Source organism: Limulus polyphemus, unplaced genomic scaffold (genome assembly GCF_000517525.1).
Source record: "Limulus polyphemus unplaced genomic scaffold, Limulus_polyphemus-2.1.2 Scaffold242, whole genome shotgun sequence".
Lineage (NCBI taxonomy): Eukaryota > Metazoa > Arthropoda > Merostomata > Xiphosura > Limulidae > Limulus > Limulus polyphemus.
This window is the reverse complement of record NW_013665852.1, coordinates 699,260-707,326: the sequence shown is the minus strand read 5'-3', so window position 1 is coordinate 707,326 and position 8,067 is coordinate 699,260. Positions and strand designations below refer to the sequence as shown.

The 8,067-nt window shown below is 30.4% G+C and overlaps 1 pseudogene; it reads left to right on the top strand.

Moving 5' to 3' along the window:
• Positions 1-6,164, top strand: part of LOC106478707 — a 28,254-nt pseudogene extending 22,090 nt beyond the window's left edge.
• The last annotated feature ends 1,903 nt before the right edge of the window (positions 6,165-8,067 follow it).

Here is an 8,067-nt window from a genome sequence, read left to right as displayed (position 1 = left end):
GTATTTATAAATACTAGTCTACTAAAACACAGATAAGACAGGTCACTTTGTAAAGACTAAAGGTCAGTTTTATATTATTGGATACAGTAACATGAGGGCACATGTACCATGTCATGGTAACTTCTGTATTTTTAGCCAGGCACGGCTGAAAGGTCAATATAATAAAAACAATAAATATATATATATATATATATATGTGTGTGTGTGTGTGTGTGTATAATGTTATGAGATTTTAAGTTTTTTAGACTAAACAATTATGTTTTCATGTTATAATTTGTGTTCATTCTAGAATGAAAGAGGCATAATTTATATTTATTTATTAATTTTTTATGGTGGTTGCGAGATCGGTCAAATCTATGGAACCCGTACAGAAATTAATTACTGAAAATAACAGATAAAATATAAAGTTTTTCTTAAGAAACGTTTGATAACTATCTGTACATTATAAGGATTTCACATGTGAAATTTGAAAATTTTTTGATGCATAAAAGTAGTTTTAATCTTAAAATGAAAATCACTTTGCATGATAGGCAACATGTGAAAAGAAAAAAAGGCATGAGAAAACATTGCTTTACAAACTTTAAGACTTAATAAAAAAAAAGTTGATATTTTGCATATGAAAGCATTCTAATGTTTACTGGTAATCTGCCCAATTTCGTTAACATTGGCTAACTAATATAAAAGTTGTAGCATGAAAACTCTAACAAGGTCAGTCCCAGGGACTGAGCCCATGCTGAAAGAGTTAATAGATATTTATCTGAAGCAACTTTACTATGCATTGATATGCAATTGGATTTCACTTTTAGCTGTGTTCATTTCAAATTTTATATTGATTGGATTAAAAGAAGAGTTAATTATTGTCACAGGTACTATCTCTTTTTCTGATGGCTAATAAAAGCCAAGTGCTATTTTGGTTGAAAGTGGAGAAATTAATTTATGTTTTTTGTTAATTTTTTAACAGTATTATTTGTATGTTTCTATACTTTTCCCTTGACATTAAGAATAAATTATTAATAGTTTTTAATTAAATTAGATAAATCATTACCCTTAATGAGTCTATACTACTTTACATTTCTGTTATGTAAGTGATTTAGTTCATTTCAGAGAAAGGCTACATTAACTATTTATTAAGTAATCACATTTTAAGAGTAAGGTGAACACACCACAAATTACCTTGTTAATGTGAATCAAACTTTTAAAGACAATCGTCTGAGTGTTACTAGACTATAACAGATGTTTGGGAATCTGGGTATAGGCTAATGCATGTTTTAGTTTCACTGGGAGATTGAAACATCATCCCCAAATAGACAAATGAAATATGTTAAAGTGTTGCAGATGAACTACAGCTCTCCTCTTCAAACTTTCTGTGGACAAGTTATACACTGATGTACAAAACATTTTTTTATGAACTGAAAATTATATGTAATAACTTAAATATTAGTAACTAACAGATAATTCAATGTTTTACTCGAGTAAATCAATGTGCCTCGGAAAGAAGATTAACAAAGAGTAATCGGTGATACTGTCAATATAAAATTTTGGTAACTCTTTTTTTTTTTTTTCTAAATTCACTGTACCTGCTTTCATTGTAGGAGAAGGAGAAAACGAACAACAGACAAAGAAAGGAGGGGAGGAACAAGATGTTGTAGAACAAGAAGTGTCTTAAGTAATAATTGAGTGTTTCTAGATCTGTTAAAAATTACTCTTTAACCTATTATCAAATACAGATTTGTAATCACTTTGATTGTTTTAGTTTTATGTACAAGTTCAACCTGATCTTGTGGCTAACCAATAGGAAAGCAGGCTTTAATTGCTCCTCTTAGTAAGTTCTTTCCCATGTGTTATAGTTGTCTTAATCTTCCCCAAACTTTTTAGAGCACTGTCAGAGGGTCAACTGACAAGAAAATTATTTCTGTAATTTGTATTAAATTCTAGAGGGAAAACCTGCACCATTTTAATTTTATTTCTATATAATGTGGTATAAAATCTTTTAATTATATTGTTACCCAGATGAGAACATTTAAAATGGTCAAAGTATTTAATTAATTTATATTACTTTCCAAATTTTATGTCAAAGTGCCTTGATTTTGTTAGACAACATTTGATTTTTGAAATATCTATATAGTTGGTTTGATTCATGTAAATAACTTTTGTCTCCTTTAAAACTGTACTTTGAGATATTATTTAAAAAAAATACTAAATTTCCAATTGTGTCAGCATTATTTTTCTTTTTTGCTAAAATTATTAAACTTTTTGTTTTAAATATCTGTTTTCCAGTGGGATTAACTTTGACTATAAAGACTGTGTAACTGACTTGAAACATATTTAAATATTTCTACAGAGAAGTGCATGTAATAAAACTGAAGTTAATTTTTTTAAAGAATGATTACCGTCTTTGCCTTGAGCAAAGTTTTGGTATTATATGGTGTTTGTTATAATTAATTAGCTATTTTTTTTATTCCATGTGTTTCATTAATATTTTACTTATGCTGAAATTTCTGTATTGATTTAGTTCACTCTAAGTCAGGTTGTTATAGCAACGAGCATATTACATGATTTTCTCCAACAAACTCCAACTTTATTCATGTGACCTAATGACTCTTAAACAACTGGATCAATTTTTTAGTCAATCCAGCTACAAAATGAAATTGATAATCTAACTATGGAGTGTTATTCACATTATCCAAGAGATTATGGTAAACCATTATCACTAACAGGCATAAACTGTTTTAGACATTGGGTTTTATACATTTTTAATGCTTTGTTGGGGCAATAAAAAATAACTAATTGATAGGATATACTTCAGTAATTATCAGGTACACTTGGAAAACCTTTTTAAGGTCATACATTTGATTTTTTCTTACTTGCAATTTAGTTATTTTTTAATAAATATTCGTAATAATAGAAAGTAATAGTACTTGTCAATTAAAAGGTTTAGAACAAAATAAAGGAAATTTTGATTAACGACAAGAGAGAACTGAATATTTTAATTTTAAAGCAAAATGAAGTAAAATAAACAGTTAAGAAAATGGAAGTCATATAAAAAAAACATACCATAAAAAGCAACTCTTTCTTTAATAATATAAAGTGTTCAACAATGTCCTAGAGCTCGAATGATTTCAGTGAAATGTTATCCTCACAGTCTCTGATCTGTACATGAAACAACCTAGTGTTGGAAATCGTATACAATTGGTAGGACAAAATTGTAATGAAAAAATTATGGTCTAAAGTTTTACAGGTTTTTTTTTGTGATATTTGTGTAAACATTTATATATATAGATATATAATTCTATATATAGAAAATAATACATCTCTTTCAAAGTTGGGCAGTTTTTGGTTACTTAATCAAGTAAAAACATATTCCTGAACATCTACCACTGCTGTTCATGTTGGTGGTTGTAAGTTATTTATATAATTGAGAATGTTTATGTAACAAGTGAAATTTTCTTAAGTAACCTCTTCCCCTGCAGATATAGTTTTGTTTTTAATTCTAATTGCACAAAAAAAACATCTGTTGTGATTTTCTTTCGTTTAAAAATCCTTCCAGATTTAACAAGAAATTTATATAAACATATACATCACTTTTTTTTTAACTTACTGTTTTTGTTGTTGCTTTGATACAGTGTTAAACTTTACTGTAGTGGTGAGATGTTCACAATAAATGGACACCAAAATATTGTTAAAGAACTGATTGGTTGTGGCAGTATACACAATGTTTAATGCAAATACAATGTCCTGTGATTTTTAGAAATTTGTAATTGTTGACATTTTTCAATTTGATCTTATGTTCGTTAATAGTTTTTTTATTATATACTTATTTTTTTACCAAAACTTCTCTTACAAGTAATCAAACTGTTCATTACACTCGTGGGAAGAATGGTACACTGAATACATTTTGAACTGGTATATTAGAGCTGATCTAGGTTGAATGGTTCTGCTAATATTTTAGAGATGAATTAAAATTTGTTCAGTGGCTGTTCTGGTGCTATAGAGCTGATCTAAGTTGTATAAACATTCTGATACTTTAGAGCTCATCCAGATTAACTGGAAACTGACAGGATTTAAATAGTTAGTAAGTTTTTTTGTTTCTAAATAACTGTTATATTTACCCTCAGTTTTGTTAAATCATGTACTTGGCCTTTGCTAAAGGAACTGGTTGTGATGCTGTTTTTCTTCTAGCTTGATTGAAAACAAAAGTTATATTAACAATTTTCACTTAAACCAGGGGTAAAAAGATAACTGTTTAATAGAGCTACACAAGTGAAAAAGCATACATGATCTGATTATCTTATTGCAGTATTTGCTCCATCACAACTACCTTGCTAGTTTTGCGAGATTTCACAAAAACAACCAACCAAACACTGACAGAATATTTATATGTAAGTTATAATGGTTTTTGTTGTACTTGCATTTTAGTGGTTTATGATAGTTTAAGGATACAGCAAGCTAGTCCCTGGTATTGAAAATTTTCAGAAATGCTGACTTAATGTGCAAGACTGATCTTTGTTGGCTTTAATGCACATCAGTGTAAATCTGCAACAGCAAATTATAAACAGAAAAGCTTCTTGGTTTCTTATTAAGACACCAGAACAAAATCTACTTGTGATTTTTTTTCAGTTCCTTTAAGTGTGGTACATGTATGCATGATGAAAAATACTGAAATTCTGCACAAGTATAGAGCTTTGTAATTAAAATGTACCTTGCTAGTTTTTCAGTTATACTACAGTTTGTAAAAATACCACAATGCAACATTGTTTTTATAATAGCTTAATACTGTTTAGAAACACTTGTTAATTTTCACCTGAACAAAGCACTAATTCTGTCCGCACAAACTTTTTTTTTTTGAAACTCTTACTGTCTGTTGTAAATACTAAATTACAGAATTTTCAGATCTTAAAGAGGGTTTTATTTTTGTTAAACTAAGTGTTTATATGTTAACAAAAATAAACCTGTGTTGTAATATTCAAAATTTTTATAATTATGTATTTTTATTAGGCTTATGGAACTATCAGAAACTAAACTATATTTTTTCCCTTAAAGGGGAGTAACAAATTTTATTTTAATCTCTTATTTAATCTTTTAATTGCATCCACTTGTATTATAACACTAAACAAAAATTGCATTTTTTGTCTTATATTTTTTATTTCTCATCAAAAAATCACAAGACTTAAAAACCTGGCAAGTCATAGCAGTCAATTAGACTGAATGCATTGAACACAAGCTCTAGAGAAATTTTATTTGAATTCACCTAGCATGTGTTTTCCTAATTTTGGGAAATTGCACATATTAATGCACTAGTTAATTGAGATTGGGAAAAAAAAACTTCTTCCCCAATGTTAAACTATTTAACTACTGAGACTAAATAGAAACTTCAATGGAATCGTTTTAAAAAAAAAGTGATTTGTTTTGGTTACTGATATTTAACAATCTTGTTGTGAAACTTGTAACACGTTTTTAAGATATATAATTTTTTTATATTGTATTGTGATGGTGCTTAGACTGTACCTTACAAAACGAATTACTATTAACTTATAATCAGAGCAAGCTACTTACTTCCAAAAGAAATAAATTTTTGAATAATATGTTTCTTTATTTTTACAAATTAATCAGTATGTGATTATTTCTTCCCGTTTCATTTTGAAGGGTTGGTCGTTATGGTGTATTCATATTTTAGTGTGATGTGGGTGAATCTGGTAGATGCCAGAAACTCTGTTACTTTTATGTTTTCTGTTTGTAAAAATCTTTGCTTGCCCACTAGCTCAAGAGCTTAATATATTGTTTGTCCCAGGAGATGTCTATCTTTTGTGAATTTGTTGCAAATACGTTAAATTTTGTGTACTTTCACTAGAAGTGCTTAGGGTTAGACTTGAAAAGTAATAATTATACAAGATCTTTCACTCATCAATGTGATGTCATGTTCCAAAGGCTAATTCATTTAAGATTTGGCCTTTCAGCAGAATGTGTTTCTTGAATTAAGTTATTCATTACTGTTCAATTAGCAGGAATAAGCAGATAGACACAAACCATTTCATTAGCAGTTCCTCATATGATCGTGTAATATTTTTTTCAGCATAATTCTCACATAGTGGAACATTTTGAGGCTTGCCAAATTCTTGCTGTTAGTTGTCATGTCATTCTTAATAAATAGTTAGCTATACCTTGCATTGGGTGTCTTGGTAGTTTATTCTTATGACATACATATTAATCACAGTACTAGGTACAAGCACAAGGCCAAAATCAGTGAAAAGAAACACAAGAGCTTGCACTTCTCTTTCTCTCCGAAAGTTTAATACATTTTTAAAAAATAAAAAAATGCAGTTTTGAATACTAAAATAGCTGTATTTTATGCAATAGCGTTGTTAATTTTGGTGTTCAAAATAAAAATATCAGAATAAAGATTATTTCTGTGAAGAAAAAAAAAGACTGACACCAGCTATAATGGTTACTATAATATTCTAGGATAAAAATAAATCGTTATTTTGATACAGTCCATAATTGAAATTTTACCATTCCTTACACAAAATAAAGGTTTATAAAGAAAGGTATTAGTATTACTACAAATTTAATTATATTTGCTGTTATTTATTTTATTAAAGCAATATTTCACTCCCAGATAGTTTATAATTTATAGTTACGTCTCTGTTCGTTTGTTAATTTCCCGTAGAAATTCTTCCCGAGAAACTTAGCGATACAAGTCCTTTCTTAAATAAAACTAGTTTATTCTTTCTCAATACAACTTTGCAATACATTTAATTTCCACAGTGACTTTAACATAAACATACGCTATAATTCACAACGAACGATTCACGTACGTTACTTACTACCACACTTGACTCAATTGTCCTTCTCTATTTCTGCCTGTCTGCAATTCTATTTTGATTGATTAATTTCGATTTATCTGGCGCACTTATATACAAGAATAGAGTGTGTGTAGAAAAGACCAGAATTGCCACGAACAGACAAGATCCTTCCAGAATATCATGACGTGTTACTAGAGTCACGTGACTTCCGCTGTGGTAACATTGCCCCTTCCTTAGTATTGTTCGGGACGAACAATAGCCATTTACATTAAACCAATAGACAATTAACAATAACTTAATTAAATGTACAGAATTTACAAACACAAAAATTAAAATCCAACAAAGTCTCTTAATTTTACGGGACATATCTTTTTCCATACTGGTGTCCATCTCGTTGGCTTCTGCTTCACGTGGGGTTCATCTGCTCCCATCAGTTAATGTCCTATTATTGGTAACACTCACATCAGTGGTAGTAACTTCATCAAGGGCTTCACTGTTTTCCTTCTCAAAACCGGGTAGAGTTTCTTCTTCGACAGTGGCTTTTTCAAGTGACACGTCTTCAGCAGCATCATTTGTTCCATAGTTCACTTTGTTCCAAATGAAATATCCTGGACTGTGATAATGCCAAAGCCTGTTGGCATGCACCACCTTTTGGCTTACCTCGCCGACCACATTTTATCCAGAAAGTCACCTCTGAGAGACGATCCACTATATCATATGGGCCTTCCCATGGAGAAGACAGCTTAGGAAACTTCCCTTTGGTCTTCCTGGGATTATACAACCACACCTTGTCTCCTGGTACAAAGCTGACTTCAGTAGATCTCTTATCATAAGTTAACTTCATCGAATCAGCAGACGTTTTCAAGTTTGAACGTACTTGATGGTGAATATCATCCATCCTTTCAGATAACACTTTCACAAACTGACACATTTTCAGGCAACTCTTCATAAGGTGGGTATCCTGTTAACAGATCCACTGGTAACCGAAGTTCCTAACCAAACATTAACTTCGCTGGAGTGTATCCAGTTGCTTCATGCTCTGCTGTCCTATAGGCAATCAACAGTGGAGGGAGTAAGACATCCCAGTCATCTTGGCAACTATTACAAAACTTTGCCAACTCCTGTCCCAGTGTCCAATTGTACTTTTCTACCATCCCATCAGACTATAGGTGAAATGGCATTGTCCTGGTCTTTCGGATGCCAAACAACTTGGAACACAGCTAATTCGAAGTTACGGCCTTGATCTGACTGCAGTTCGTATGGCATA